The sequence below is a fragment of the Saccopteryx leptura genome, chromosome 3 (assembly GCF_036850995.1).
Source record: "Saccopteryx leptura isolate mSacLep1 chromosome 3, mSacLep1_pri_phased_curated, whole genome shotgun sequence".
NCBI lineage: Eukaryota > Metazoa > Chordata > Mammalia > Chiroptera > Emballonuridae > Saccopteryx > Saccopteryx leptura.
The window spans coordinates 273425494-273442190 of NC_089505.1; positions in this window are offsets into that span (position 1 = coordinate 273425494).

The window sequence follows — 16697 nt, forward strand, 5'->3', positions numbered from 1 at the left end:
ATCATAGTATTTGTCAAATTTTCCTTATATAATTCAGACCACTATTCTGTCCAAAAAAGGAAAATGCTCGAGCTTTTATTAATAGCAAGTAATTAGAATAGAGCAGCTGGTCTCAAACTATTTTTTGCCAATGACAACTTTAGGCAGAAGAGAAAACTCTAGAAAAATCTATACCCTATACCTGCTTTCCTATGTCCTCATTCTCATTGTCCATTGAAAAAGAGTTGGGGGTAACAATGAAATGTCATTCTATGGGAAAATGTGAGGAAATTATGTACACATCTATTTTTGCACTTCTAGTATGGCTTATTTATTGTTTGAACAGTGTATCCGTATCCTAATGTATAAATATTGGAAAATTCCATGCTAAGGCACTATTGATACAAATATATACTACTGCATGCTATAAATTAATGAAAACCCCAGAACAAACTGATAATTATAAAACTGAACTGAACATGGAATGTAAGAATAGCAACTTTTAAAAACCATAAGCAACCTAACACAATACTGATGAAGCACTGATAACAAGTGTCCTTCCTGAAAATTATTGGATTTTCTACCAACCATATATATGGGCACATGTGCTATAGAGTTATGCATGCATCTTGTCTTCCTAGAACATTGAATTAGTCCTCACTGAACTCTAACAAATCACAAATTTTACTTTAGGAATATCAGAACTTTGTAACCCTTAGTAAGTCAACAGGTTTCAAGTAAGCTTTAGTTTTATGTGAAAATGAATGTCTTTGAAATTGACTGAGATTCTTTTTAGAAACCAACGACCATACTTTTGAGAATGACTTCAAAGAGGTCATGGCCTACCTAGATTCACACAATGTACAAAGAGATCATTTGCTTATCTTTCTCTGAATTTGAAACCCCTCACAGAGGGGCCCCGATTAACTTTTGCATCACGACTATTTTATTAGCAGCCACTAGTTACTTTCTAGCATATTAGTCCCAGACCATCATCCCTTCACACCTAAAGGACCCAATACCATTAACAATAAAAGTTACCAGTCCCTATATTAGTAGCTAGCAGTTTAAGGTCTTTCCACATTGAATGGTGCTCAAAACTGATTAAGAGAACCTGAGAGCTATTTTCAATATTTCAAAAACCTAAAGGAAATATCATGCTTTCATTTGTAACGTAGTTAGTTGCATTGGTCATGTCTTACTTTCAGTCTGGAATTATATCAACCCAGTTATCTCTTAGTGATCTAAAGTTTAGAATGACAGTTTTATGTCTTTGATTTATAAAACATACAGTAGACAATTTTATATCTTTGATTTATAAAACATATGGTATTAAAGTCTTTCTCACTTCCATGTCTTCACTCATTTTGATCCTTTCAACTGTAATTTTTTACTTCTTCCTATTCAAATCCTCCCTATTTCTAAAGGATAGGCTTAAATTAAGACTTCCATTTACTATAGTCCTCAGACTCTCCTGTTACTCAAATTCCTCAGCACTTGTTGATTCATTATTTTAATTTCTTAACACGCACTAATCCTAATTCCAAATGCTGGAGCCTTGTCTTCTACATCACTTTGGAGTCAGAATTGCACAAAAAGAATATTCTCAACTGGGTAGGTACTCAACAAATGAATGAAACTTTTGAACGAAACTAATTTGAATTTGTAGGACAATTGACAGAAGTTTGACTATTTAGTTCACATTACTTGTAGTGGCCTTTAAAAAACCGAGCTTAAGTCAAAGCTTACAGGCTACTGTTTAATCTCTCCAAACTATTTTGAACATATTCATACATGGAGAGAAAATGAAAGAAAATTACAATGAACATCTATATACTCGCCACCTAGATCTAACAATTATCATTTTACCATGTTTATTTTATCACTCTCCAATGATCTATCTATACATATTTTATATTGTTAATGAATTATTTAAAACTAAGTTGCAGATATTATAACACTTAACCCTTAAATACTTCAGTATGCATCCCTAAGAAAAGGAAGCTTTTCCTACATAACCATGATACCATTACTGTACCCAATAAAATGAATAACTAATTCAATAATGTTATCCAATATCTAGTTCTTTTTCAGTTTTCCCCAAAACTTCCCAAGAATCTCTTTTTTTTGTGTGTGTGTGACAGAGACAGAGAGAGACAGAGAGAGGGACAGATAGAAACAGACAGGAAGGCAAAGAGATGAGAAGCATCAATGCTTTGTTGCACACCTTAGTTGTTCATTGATTGCTTTCTCATATGTGCCTTGACCGGGGGGCTACAGCAGACCCAGTGACCCCTTGCTCAAGCCAGCGACCTTGGGCTCAAGCTGGTGAGCCTTGCTTAAACCAGATGAGCCCGCACTCAAGCCGGCAACCTTGGGGTTTCGAACCTGGGTCCTCTGTGTCCCAGTCTGATGCTCTATCCACTGTACCACTACCTGGTCAGGCAAGAATATGTCTTATATATGTCTTTTTCCTAACCAGGGTCTAAAAACTGTTTTACACATTTCATTAGGTTTTTACATTTTGTAAGGGAAGAAAAAGTTTTTCATATTTGGATGTAGTGTGTCTTGGTCCTCATTAATCTCTTTATATGGTTTTAATCTGAAACAGTCTCCCTTCTTTTTTTTTTGTTGTTCCACTTATTTATGCATTCATTGGTTGATTCTTATATATATCCTTACCGGGGATCAAACCTTCAAGCTTGGTTTATCATGATGACACTCTAATCAATTAAACTACCCAGCCAGGACCCCCCATTCATATTTTAAGAATGATTTTTTAAAAAGAGGCAGTTGTAGAAACAGTTTTTAAAATATTAAATAACTCTAATGGAAAAACGTTTTTCAGTTTCCTTTGTTTACAAAATAAATTTCCTGTTCTAAAATTCTGAAATTTTGAAATGTAAGCAAATCACCTGTTGATATAGTTCCAGATAAGACAGGCAATGAAGGGAGAAAAGCAAGGTGTGGCCTGACCTGTGGTGGGTAAAGCGTCGACCTGAACACTGAGGTCGCCGGTTCAAAATCCTGGGCTTCCTTGGTCAAGGAACATATGGGAGTTGATGCTTCCTGCTCCTCCCCCTTCTCTCTCTCTCTCTCTCCTGTCTCTCTAAAAATGAATAAATAAAATCTAAAAAAAGAAAAAGAAAAAGTGTGAATTTACAATATAATAAATGGATTCCAGCAATCACTAGTTAGGACCTCTTAAGCAAGTTGTTTAGCTGCTATGCTATTTATTTTCTGCTACATAAGAAGGAGATCATACCTACTTTGTACAGTAAGGATTACTGTGAGATAATTATGTGAATGCCTCACATAGCACAGAAGCTTAATAAATGTTAGTTTTTTTCCTCCCTAAGTCCCTAGTTTTTGTCTAAGAGTAGGGTATTTCCAGACTGGTAAATTTCCCAAGTATGATTCTTTCTTTGTACATTTTGTTGTCAAGTGGCTTGCAAAATATAAAGTCCAAACTGAAGTTTTACACTATATTTTAGCTTACTTTGCTTTTGGATTGTGTTCTGAAAAGTACATCTGTGCACCTTAATATTGAGTTTATTATGTAAAATAATTTCTAAAAGACACCTCTAAATTACTAAAAGTAATTTAAGATAAAATCATTACTATAATAAATTAACATTTTAATCTATGCATGTTTTTAGTTTTCTTTAGGTTGTATTTTGCCAACATTATATTTTTAAAATAAGCAATTAAAAAATAATAGGATATATTTCAAATGACTTGCATGAGGAATGGACACAGCTCTAATAGAACTACTTTTTAAATTAAAGAGATACATTTTGAACAAGCTTTAAATCTTACTGGTTCTCTTATTAATGAATCAATAAATCTTGATATGTGTTCATTCAAAAAATTAAAATAGATACATAGTACATAAGATTATAATTTTTATTTATTTTTTTAAATTTATTTATTCATTTTTAGAGAGGAGAGAGAGAGGGAGAAAGAGAGAGACAGAGAGGGAGAGAGAGACAGAGAGAGAGAAGGGGGGAGGAGCTGGAAGCATCAACTCCCATATGTGCCTTGACCAGGCAAGCCCAGGGTTTTGAACCAGCGACCTCAGCATTTCCAGGTCAATGCTTTATCCACTGCACCACCACAGGTCAGGCAGATTATAATTTTCTAAAAAAGTAGTTAAAAGAAAATCCTAATTATTTTTGAAGTGGCAAGAGCAAATAAGTCACTAATGTTTTTAAAAAAACATTATTCTTATAGACCACATGTTGGCACACAAAACAAGTCTCAATAAGTGTAAGAGGACTGAAATCTTTTCAAGCATCTTCTCTGACCCTAACGGTATAACACTAGAAATCAATCACAAGAAAAAAATGAAACACACAAAGACACAAAGATTAAACATGTTACTAAACAAAGAATGGGTTAACAATGAGATCACAGAAGAAATCAAAAGATACCTTGAAACAAATGAAAATGAGAACACAACAACCCAGTATCTGTGGGACACAGTGGAAGCAATCGTAAGTGGTAAATTCATAGCAATACAGGCCTACATCAAGAAACAAGAGCCTGACCTGTGGTGGTGTAGTGGATAGAGCATTGACTTGGAATGCTGAGGTCATGGGTTTGAAACCCTGGGCTTGCCCAGTTAAAGCATATACAACAAGAAACAAGGAAGCAAGGAACAACCAAAGTGAAGAAACTATACTTCTCACTTTCTCCTTTTTCCATCTTCTCTTTGTAAAATAAATAATAAAATCCTTTAAAAAAAAAACAAGAAAAATCTTGTCCCTGGCCAGGTAGTTCAGTCAGTTAGTGTCATCTGAACATGCTGTGGTTTGCAGGTTTGATCCCCAATTAGGGCAAATACAAGAATCAACCAATGACAGCATGAATAAAGGGAGCAACAAATCAGTGTTTCTCTCTCTCCCATCTCTCTCTAAAAATCAATAAATTAAAAAAAACACACAAATATCTCAAATAATCCAATTTTACACTTAAAGGAACTTGAAAAAGAAAAACAATGTCAAAGTGAATTAAAGAGGCCCTGGCCCATTGGCTCAGCGGTAGAGCATCGGCCCGGCGTGTGGAAGTCCTGGGTTCGATTCCCAGCCAGGGCACACAGGAGACGCGACCATCTGCTTCTCTACCCTTCCCCCTCTCCTTTCTCTGTATCTCTCTCTTCCCTTCCCGCAGCCAAAGCTCCACTGGAGCAAGTTGGCCCAGATGCTGAGGATGGCTTCATGGCCTCTGCCTCAGGCTCTAGAATGGCTCCAGTTACAATGGAGCAATGGCCCAAACGGGCAGAGCATCACCCCTTGGTGGGCATGCTGGGTGGATCCCGATCAGGTGCATGTGAGAGTCTATCTCTCTGCCTTCTTGCTTCTCATTTCAGAAAAAAAAAATGAGTAAAAGAAAGGAAAAAGTAAAGATCAGAGAAGAAATAAATAAAATCTAAAAAAAGAAATACAAAAGATTAATGAAACCAAGAGTCAGTTCTTTGAAAAGATAAACAAGATTAATAACCTTTAACCAGACTCATCAAGAAAGGAAAAAAAAAAGAGCACTCAAATAAATATAATCAGAAATGAAAGAGAAGTAACAACTGACACCAAAGAAATACAAAAGATTGTTAAGAAAATATTATGGACAACAATATGCCAACGAATTGGACAATTTGGACAAATGAATAAATTCCTAGAAGCATACAATCTTCCAAAACTGAATCAGGAAGAATTAGAGAATCTGGACAGACAGATTACAACTAGTGAGACTGAAGTAATAATAAAAAACTCCCAAGACATATTGGCGAATATGTTCTCCCATTGTGTGAGTTGTTTTTTATTTTGTTCATGGAGTCTTTAGCTGTGCAAAAGCTTTTTAGTTTGATATAGTTTCATTTGTTTATTTTGTCATTTATTTCACTTGCTCGTGGAGCTAAATGAAGTAAACCAGGCAGAGAAAGACAAATGTCATTTGATCTCACTTATATATGGAATCTAATGAACAAAGTGAACTGAAGAATGGAATAGAGGCAGAGGCAGGGTCACAGGGAGCAGAAGGACAGCTGTCAGAGGGAAGGGAGATGAAGGGATGGGGTTAGAGAAGGTGAAGGGATTAGTGAAATTATACATACATAAGACATAGATACGTACAGATAACAGGATAGCAGATCCCAACGGGAAGGGGGAAGGGAGTTAGGGGGAGAGGCAAAGGGGGGATAATGGGAGACAAGGGGGTACAGTGGGGGAGTTATATTGAGTGGGACACTTGAATCCATGTGAACACAATCAATTAAAATAAAATTAAAGAAAACTCCCAAGAAACAAAAATCCTGAATCAGGTGGCTTCAAGAGGAGGGAAGACTCCCAAGCTCATTTTTATTTGGCCAGCATTATCCTAATTTCAAACCAGATAAAAACACTACAAAGAAAGAAAATCCCTGTTGAACATAGATGCTAAAATTATCAACAAAATATTAGCAAACCAGTTCCAGCAATACATTAAAAAGATCATACACCATAATCGAGTGGAATTTATTCCTAGAATGCAAGGTTGGTACAATATCTACAAATCAATAAATATGATATACCATATAAACAAAATAAATGATAAAAATCACATGATTATATCAGTAGATACAGAATAAGCATTTGATAAAATCTAGTACCCATTAATGAAAAAAAATTCTCAGCAAGGTGGGAATAGAGGAAACATACTCAACATAACAAATGCCATATATAACAAACCCAAAGTCAATATCATACTTAATGGGCAAAAGCTACAAGTGTTTCCCTTGAGATGTGAAACAAGACAGAGATGTCTGCTTTCACTACTCTTATTCAACATTGTACTGGAATTCCTAGCCACTGCAATTAGACAATAAGAAGAAATAAAAGGCATCCAAATTGGAAAGAAAAAAGTAATGTTGTCATTATTTGCAGATGACATGATACTGTATATAGAGAACCTTAATGATTTTACCAAAAAACTACTGGAACTAATAAATGAATTCAGTAAAGTAGAAGGATATAAAATAAATATCCAGAAATCTGTTGCATTTTTTAAATTTTATTTTTATTTATTTCTTTTTTTTGTATTTTTCGGAAGCCGGAAATGGGGAAAGACAGTCAGACGACTCCCGCATGCGCCCGACTGGGATCCACCCGGCACACCCACCAGGGGGCGACGCTCTGCCCACAAGGGGGCGACACTCTGCCGCTCCAGGGCGTCGCTCTGTTGCAACCAGAGCCACTCCAGCGCCCGGGGCAGAGGCCAAGGAGCCATCCCCAGCGCCCGGGCCATCTTTTGCTCCAATGGAGCCTCAGCTGCTGGAGGGGAAGAGAGAAACAGAGAGGAAGGAGAGGGGGAGGGGTGGAGAAGCAGATGGGCGCTTCTCCTGTGTGCCCTGGCTGGGAATCGAACCCGGACTTCTGCACGCCAGGCCGACGCTCCGCCACTGAGCCAACCGGCCAGGGCCTCTGTTGCATTTTTATACACCAATAATAAACTATCAGAAAGGGAAACTAAGAAAACAATCCCCTTTACAATTGCATAAAATAAAATACCTAGGAATAAATTTAATCTAAGATGTAAAAGACCTGTACTCAAAAAATTGTAAGACAATGAAGAGAGAAACTGAAGAAGATACAAATAAATGGAAGCACAGACCATGTTCATTGATAGGAAGAATTAACAGCATTAAAATAGCTATACTACTCAAACCCATCTATATATTCAACACAATTCCCATCAAGATACCAATAATGTATTTCACAGAACTAGAACACATATTTCAAAAATTTATATGGAATGACAAAAGATCCTGAATATCACAGCTATCCTGAGAAAGAAGACCAAATTGGTAGGAATCACACTACCTGATTTCAAAGTATACTACAAAGCCATAGTAATCAAAACAGCATAGTACTGGCATAAAAACAGACCTATAGATCAATAGAACAGAATAGACAGCCCCCAAAAAACCCCACACCTTTATAGTCAATTAATATTTAACAAAGGAGGCAAAAAATATATAATGGGTAAGGATAGTCTATTCAATAAATGGTGTAGAGAAATTTGGACAGATACATTTAAAAACTGTGAAACTAGGCCCTGGCTGGTTGGCTCAGTGGTAGAGCGTCTGCCTGGCGTGCAGGAGTCCCAGGTTCGATTCCCAGTCAGGGCACACAGGAGAAGTGCCTATCTGCTTCTCCACCCCTCCCCCTCTCCTTCCTCTCTGTCTCTCTCTTCCCCTCCAGCCAAGGCTCCATTGGAGCAGCGTTTGCCCGGGCGCTGAGGATGGCTCTGTGGCCTCTGCCTCAGGCGCTAGAATGGCTCTGATTGTGGCAGAGCGACACCCCAAGATGGACAGAGCATCGCCCCCTGGTGGGCATGCCGGGTGGATCCCGGTCGGGAGCATGCGGGAGTCTGTCTGACTGCCTCCCCGTTTCCAACTTCAGAGAAATACAAAAAAAAAAAAAAAAAAATTAAACAAACAAACAAAAACTGTGAAACTGTTTTTTGTTTGTTTAATTTACACCATACACATGAATAAATTCAAAATGGATTAAAGACTTAAATATTAAACTCAAAACCATAAAAATCTTAAAGAAAAACATAGGTAGTAAAATATTGGACATTCCTCACAGTAATATTTTTTTCTGATATATCATCTCAGACAAGAGAAACAAACAAAAAAATAAGTCAATGAGATTATATCAAACTAAAAACATTTTAACCTGGCCTGTGGTGGTGCAGTAGATAAAGTGTCAACCTGGAACACTGAGGTTGCCGGTTTGAAACCCTGGGCTTTCCTGGTCGAGGCACATATGGGAGTTGATGCTTCCTGCTCCTCCTCCCCCTTCTCCTCTCTCATCTCTAAAATAAATAAATAAAATCTTAAAAAAACAAAACAAAACCCTAAAGCCTGACCTGTGGTGGCACAGTGGATAAAGCATTGACCTGGAATGCTGAGGTCGCTGGTTCAAAACCCCGGGCTTGCCTGGTCAAGGCACATATGGGAGTTGATGCTCCTCCCCCTTCTCTCTCTCTCTTCTCTCTCTCCTCTCTCTCTAAAAATGAATAAATTTAAAAATAAAAAAAAAACCTAAAAATATTTTGCATACTAAAGGTAATGACAACCCCCTGAATGAAAGAACATATTCACCAATGATACATCTGACAAAGGGTTAACATTCAAAATTTATAAAGAACTTATAAAACTTAATACACACACACACACACACACTAACAAACAATCCAATTTAAAAATGGGCAAAGGACTTGAAGACAGCTCTCAAAGAGGACATACAGCTGGCCAATAGACATATGAAAAGATGCTCAATGTCACTAATCATCAGAGAAATGCAAAGGAAAAGCACAATGTGATATCACCTCACACCTATCAGATTGGCTAACATCAATAAATCAACAAACAAATGTTGATAAGGACTTGGAGAAAAGGGAACTCTCATGCAATGTTGGTGGAAATGCTGATGGGTTTAGCCCCTGTGGAAAGTAGTATGGAGTTAACTCAAAATATGAAAAATAGAATTGCCTTATAACCCAGCAATTCTACTTCTAGGAATTTAGCCAAAGAAATCTGAAATGCTAACTGGAAAGAATATGTACACCCCTATGTTTATTTCAATATTATTTACAATAGCCAAGATCTTGAACCAGCTCAAGTGTCCATCAGAAGAGGAGTGGATAAAAAAGCAGTGGTACATTTACACAATGGAATACTGCATGGCCATTAAAAAAAAGAAGGAATTTTTACTTTTTGTGGCAGTATGATGGACCCAGAAAGCATTATGCTAAGTGAAATAAGCCAATAAGAGAAAGACAAGCACCACATGATTTCACTCATATGTGGAATCTAATGAAAAAAATAAACTAACAAAATAGAAACAGACTCACAGATAGAGAATGGACTGACAGACAGTTGTCAGAGGGTAGGGTGTTGCAGGGCTGGGTGAAAAAGGTTAAGGGATTAAGCAAAACAAAACAAAACAAACCTCATAGACACAGGCAACAGTATGGTCATTACCAGAAAGAAAGGGGGATGGGAGGAGATTGAAGAGGGTAGGCAGGGGGAATAGTGATGGAAGGAGACTTGACTTGGGGTGGTGAACACACAATACAATACTGTATACAGATGATATATGATAGAATTGTGCACCTGAAACCTATATAATTTTATTAACCAATGTCACCCTAATAAATTCAATAAAAAAGTTAAAGGGAAAAATTATTATCCTTTGTAGAGTACTAGTTTTAAAAAGACATATAATGGACAGAATGTATTATGAAAAATTTTATACTTATATTTGTCTTATATTCATCACTATACTTGAAAATTAAATTTGACACAGTAAATAGCTATAGAGTAAAATAAATAATTATCTTTTAAAGTACTGTATTATTTTGGTATACAATTGGTCATCAACAATAAATTAAATATAATTTTCAAACTGTGTCATAGTCATCTACCCATATAGAACAACCATATACTTGGTGATTTTGTTAACACAAATTTCAAAAAATCTATGACAAGGTAGCACAAAGAAAAAGTCATTATTCATTAATTATATATAGATCAAGTCTAGAATTATAATAGTTTCATAATAATCAGTAATATCAGTATGTATACCTTTGTTTCTTTCTCAAAAATACATACCTATGTATTTTTTGTGTTTAAGAAGATTATATACAACTACTGTAACAATTTTCTTTTACTGCTACAATCTTAGCATTACTTCTATTTACTTACTGTAGGGTGATTACATTATAAAGTAAAGCATTTAGTAAATTTCAATTGTTACATGAATATGCACATGTTTGTTCATATTTATACAGTTGTATTAAGGTTTGTTTGCTATTCATCGCCATCACACAGGCCAAAATACAATAACCAACTTGAGGTTTTAGACATGATTGTTAATGTTACAAAATACTTTATTGAGTAGGACAAATAGCTGATTGGCCCTAGGAAATCTCATCTCCTTATATCAAGCTGAAGTGAGTGAAAGTAGACTGTGTATTGAAAATGCTACAAGATTATAGGGCAGACAACTTCAATTAAAGCTGTGTGCTTTTATAATCTCCTGACATTACTACAGAACTCACCACCAACTAGAAGCTAGTAATCAGAAATAAGAGTTATTTTTAAGTAAATTTCTTACCAATTAGCAATATGAACCCTCTTCTGTCCTGCTGGTTTGCAAAGTATGGAACTCATTAACCTTCTCTCTCATCTTTGCCCCTAATAGACTCAAGGATCTTGCTCTTTCTCTTTCCTGTGTAGTAGAAATGTTTCTGTGCCATGCAATTTAATACTTAATGATATACTGTTTTGTGCTAGTCTCTAATTGTTTTAGGTGTGCTATGTATTCTCTTCTCAACTAGATTATATTCCCTGAGGCTAGAACCCTGTGTCATATTTTTTTGTTAATGCTTTTTATGCTAAACATGGTAGGCACTAAGTAATGTCTTATTGGAAAATCTAAAAATAGCCATTGGTTTTGTACAACTGTGACCAAAGCTCAAAGCAAAAACACTTCATGTCTGTGTGGGGTAGAATGGACAGTCACTAGGTACTAATGTTTGCAAATTTATTTGGATCCTCTGATTACAATGGACAAAAACCCACTCAAGTTACGTTAGCTTAGATAGGTATCTATAATAAGAAGACAGAATGATTTCATAAACCCAATAGCAGATCAGTAATTTGGACTGCACAGGACTGAACCTGGGATTTGGAATGTCAGAAACCATTCAGTGTCTTTTTCTAAAAGCCAGCATGGTCTTTTTTCTGTTTCTCCATCCAGCTGCTTATATCTCACTCACTGTATAGGTATAGTCATGGCACATCAACCTGCCATGGTCTTACAAGACTGGCGCCCATGAGTTATTGACCCAGCCTTCACATTTTATTTCCAAATTTCTGACAGAAAACTATGACTGGCCTGTAATGGATCAAATAGTAATCCCTGGTCCAATCAGCTGTCCTAGATAGTAAAGGTCATGTGATTCGATAACCATTTTCAGTAGGATTGGGAGAACAACTCTCAAAGAAAAGACGTAAAACAGGCAACTTGATTGATGTGACAACCGCAGGTTGGCTCAGTGGTAGAGTGTCGACCTGGTGTGCAGGAGTCCCAGGGTCAATTCCCGGCCAGGGCACACAGGAAAAGCACCCATCTGCTTCTCCACCCCTCCCCCTCTCCTTCCTCTCTGTCTCTCTCTTCCCCTCCCGCAGCAAGGCTCCATTGGAGCAAAGATGGCCCAGGCACTGAGGATGGCTCTATGGCCTCTGCCTCACGTGCTAGAATGGCTCTGGTTGCAACAGAGCAACGCCCCAGATGGGCAGAGCATCGTCCCCTGGTGGGCATGCTGGGTGGATCCCGGTCGGGCACATGCGGGAGTCTGTCTGCCCCCCTGTTTCCAACTTCAGAAAAATACAAAAAAAAAAAATCTATAGGAAATTTCAACAAAAGCTTTCACGAGTGTCTTTCCAGTTCTTAGTCCCCTTCCTCTTAGAATTTTATCCCTGATCCCCCCTGGGTGGGCCCCAAATTGACACACTTGCACCAAATGACACTGTATCTCTGGCCAGCTATCCAAACCAGGGCCATCACTCTTCCCAAGCCAAGTTAAACTAGTTTTTCTTCTGGGAAATTTAATTTGAGGCCAAGAAATTGCCCATCAGGCTAGCCTAGTTTTTCGAAAAAAAAAAGGCTATCGCCTGACCAGGTGGTGGCACAGTGGATAGAGCATCGGACTGGGACGCCGAGGACCCAGGTTCGAGACCCTGAGGTCGCCAGCTTGAGTGCGAGCTCATCTGATTTGAGCAAAAACTCACCAGCTTGGACCCAAGGTCGCTGGCTCGAGCATGGGGTTACTTGGTCTGCTGAAGGCCTGCAGTCAAGGCACATATGAGAAAGCAATCAATGAACAACTAAGGTGTCACAATGCGCAACGAAAAACTAATGATTGATGCTTCTCATATCTTTGTTCCTATCTGTCTCTCCCTGTCTATCCTTCTCTGACTTTCTCTCTGTCTCTGTAAAAAAAAAAAAAAGAAAAGAAAAGGCTATCAACTCAGAACTGTTTTAGGCCATACTTACTTCCTAATTCTGTTCCCAGGGAAGAAAAGATAGATTGTTTGCTGTGAGAGAAGAATGATACAGATATTCTTAAAGAAGCAGGGCTGAGACAAGGGAATAAGCTCTGTCTGGTTCTTCAAGACTGAATAATTTCTGATTTTAGAAGCCCAACTACTTTACTGCCCTCGAGTTCTGTGAGACATTTCCACATTCTTTTTTGCTTAAGTTATCTTGAGTTGGTGTCTGTTATTTGCAACCTAAATAGTTGTAACTGAGACATGCAGATTAAAAGTAAGAAAGAGTCTTTCCTACACTTGTCCACTGAGACAAGTCAGTCATATTAAGAGGTCAATATTTTGTTGCCATGAAAAGCTTCTAAATTTATCTTGTAGACTCATATATCTGTGTGGCTATACAGTGCATCTGTTGGTGACTCATGAGGATTAAATTGTATGGGAGGCCTGTTACCTGATTCTCTGTTGGGTATTATATGATTTCTTTTTTTTTTTTTTTGGTTTTTTTAATTTTTATTTTATCTATTTATTTTAGAGAAGAGAGAGAGAGAGAGAGAGGAGAGAGAGACAGGGGGGAGGAGCTGGAAACATCAACTCCCATATATACCTTGACCAGGCAAGCCTAGGATTTCGAACCGGCGACCTTAGCATTTCCAGGTCGATGCTTTATCCACTGCGCCACCACAGGTCTATATGATTTCTTAAAAGAGAACAATTTATGAAGAAAAATTGGCCTTGAAATTTTTTATCATTCAATGTGTCTGTTATTATAACTGATGCTTGTAACCATTTTCAAAGCACATTTACACAATTCTCTCATTTAACATTCACAACAATCCTTTGAGTAAATATTATTACATCATTCCTGAAGCTCAAAGAGATCAGATGGTCTGTTCAATATCATCTAGTGAGAAGACAATACAGACGAAAATCAGTGCTTTTTTTTATACATTTCTGACCCACATTTTGTCTTTGTCTTCTTTTAGCTAGTTTTTAAAATTGTATTGTTTTTCCTTTTTTTTTTTTACAGAGACAGAGAGAGAGTCAGAGAGAGGGATAGATAGGGACAGACAGACAGACAGGAACAGAGAGAGATGAGAAGCATCAATCATCAGTTTTTTGTTGCAACACCTTAGTTATTCATTGATTGCTTTCTCATATGTGCCTTGACTGTGGGCCTTCAGCAGACTGAGTGACCCCTTGCTCGAGCCAGAGACCTTGAGCTCAAGCTGGTGAGCCTTGCTCAAACCATATGAGCCTGCGCTCAAACTGGTGACCTCACGGTCTCAAACCTGAGTCCTCCGCATCCCAGTCCAATTCTCTATCCACTGTGCCACCACCTGGTCAGGCTTGTTTTCCCTTTAAAAATTCCCATGCACACTGAAAAGTGCACAAGTCATAAATGTATAGCTCACTGAATTACCACAAAATGGACATACCATGTACTACCAATGGAGCATGGAATTGGATATAACCTGCACCTCAGAGCACTGTTTATCCTCCTTCCCCATTCCTATTCCATCCTTCTTCCCCCCAATCACCTGACTTTTAACATCATAGATTTGCCTGTTTTCAAATTTTATATAAATGGAATTGTACAATATGGATACTTTTGTATTCGGTTTCTTTACCTGTGTGAGATATATGCACTATGTTGTGTGTCACAGTAGTTCATTCATTTCTATTTCTGCATAGTATTCCATTTTATGAATATATCACAGTTTATGTATCTGTTCTTTTTTTTAATGTTTTTAAATTTTTTATTTATTTTTTATTGATTGAGTTGAGATAAAGAGAGAAAGAGAGAGAGAGAGAGAAAGAGAGAGAGAGAGAAGTATTCACTTGTTTTTCCACTTAGTTGTGCATTCATTGGTTGCTTCCTATATGTGCCCTGACCAGGGATGGAACCTGCAACCTTGTCATTTCAGGAGGACTCTCTAACTGACTGAGATAACTGGCAGGGCTTTATGTTTTTGTTGTTGTTGGTTTTTAAATATATCTGCTCTATTATCTATAGATGTTGGGATTCTTTTTAAATTGAGGCTATAATGAATGATGCTGCTATAAGCATTCATTAGCACATCTCTTAGTGTACCATATGTATGTCCTACTTAGTGAATACCAAGAATAAAATTGCTAAGTTAAATTTTCTGATTTAATGGCTACTGAAAGACAGTTTTCCAATGTGGGTATATCAATTTACTCTCCCACCAACTGATATCGAAAAATTTTGGCTTCTCTATATTCTCATCAGCACTTAGTATTTTCTGTTTTTAATTTTAACCATCCTGATGAATGTATAATATAATGGTATATATATATGTGTGTATATATATCATGTATAATGGTATATATATCACTAATGGTATATATATATATATACACACATATATATATGTGTATATATATATATATCTCACTTGTGATTTTGTGGTTTTAATTTACCTTTCCCTGGTACCTGATGAGCTTAAGCACATTTTTATACTTACTGGTTATTTGGATATTTATTTTATTATTTTTTTTTTAAAGACTTTATTTATTCATTTTAGACAGATGAGAGAGAGAGAGAGAGAGAGAGAAGGGAGGAGCAGGAAGCATCAACTCCCATATGTGCCTTGACCAGGAAAGCCCAAAGTTTTGAACCGGCGACCTCAGCATTCCGGGTCGACGCTTTATCCACTGCGCCACCACAGGTCAGGCTGGATATTTTTAAAAAATATTTTATTTATTGATTTTTAGATAGAGGAGAGAGAGAGAGAGAGAGAGAGAAAGGGGAGGAGCAGGAAGCATCAACTCCCATATGTGCCTTGACCAGGCAAGCCCAGGGTTTCGAACCGGCAACCTCAGTGTTCCAGGTCAACGCTTTATCCCACTGCACCACCACAGGTCAGGCCTGGATATTTTCTTTTGTGAAGAGTCTGTTCAAGTATTTTTCCATTTTTCTACTGATTTGTAAGAATTTTTTATGTACCCTGAGTAATAGGCATTACCTTTTGTAATATGCATTGCAAATATCTTCTCCCCTCTGTGGTTTGCATTGTCAGCCTTGAATTTTTTACTTCAAAGAAATCATAGCATCTTATTTTGCATTTTTCCATTTAATTAAAAAATGTAATGATTTCAGTTATTTGGGATAAAATCCAATAAAACAGGATGCTCAAATTGCACTTTTGAGCATCAAATTTACAGCCGAAACCACATGGTGGTTGATCAGTACTCCCAAGTCACTCTGGCTAGGTTAAGAGTGTACATGAAGCGTTTCTGGTTTTCATGAATTCACAATATACTTCAAAAGTATACAGAAGCTAAAAAAAAAAAAAAAAAAAAGTATACAGAAGCTGAAGTAGAAGAATTGGGGAGGAAAGAGAAGGATTTCTTTGGAAAATGCTTTCTCCTCCTTCCACCTTTACCTGGGGTCAGGGAGGAGTGTGTTCCTTCTCAACCCCTCAAGTGAGAGGTGCCTTAAGAAGACCCTTCAGAATTTGTCCTCTGGAGTTTCAGAAAGAAGGACATGGGTTTGAGCCTTGCCAAATGTGAAGGCTGGAGAGTATGGCTGAAACTTCATCTGCTTGCAGGGCCACACTGGGTGTAAACGGGCCTTTCACTTACAGACAGCAAA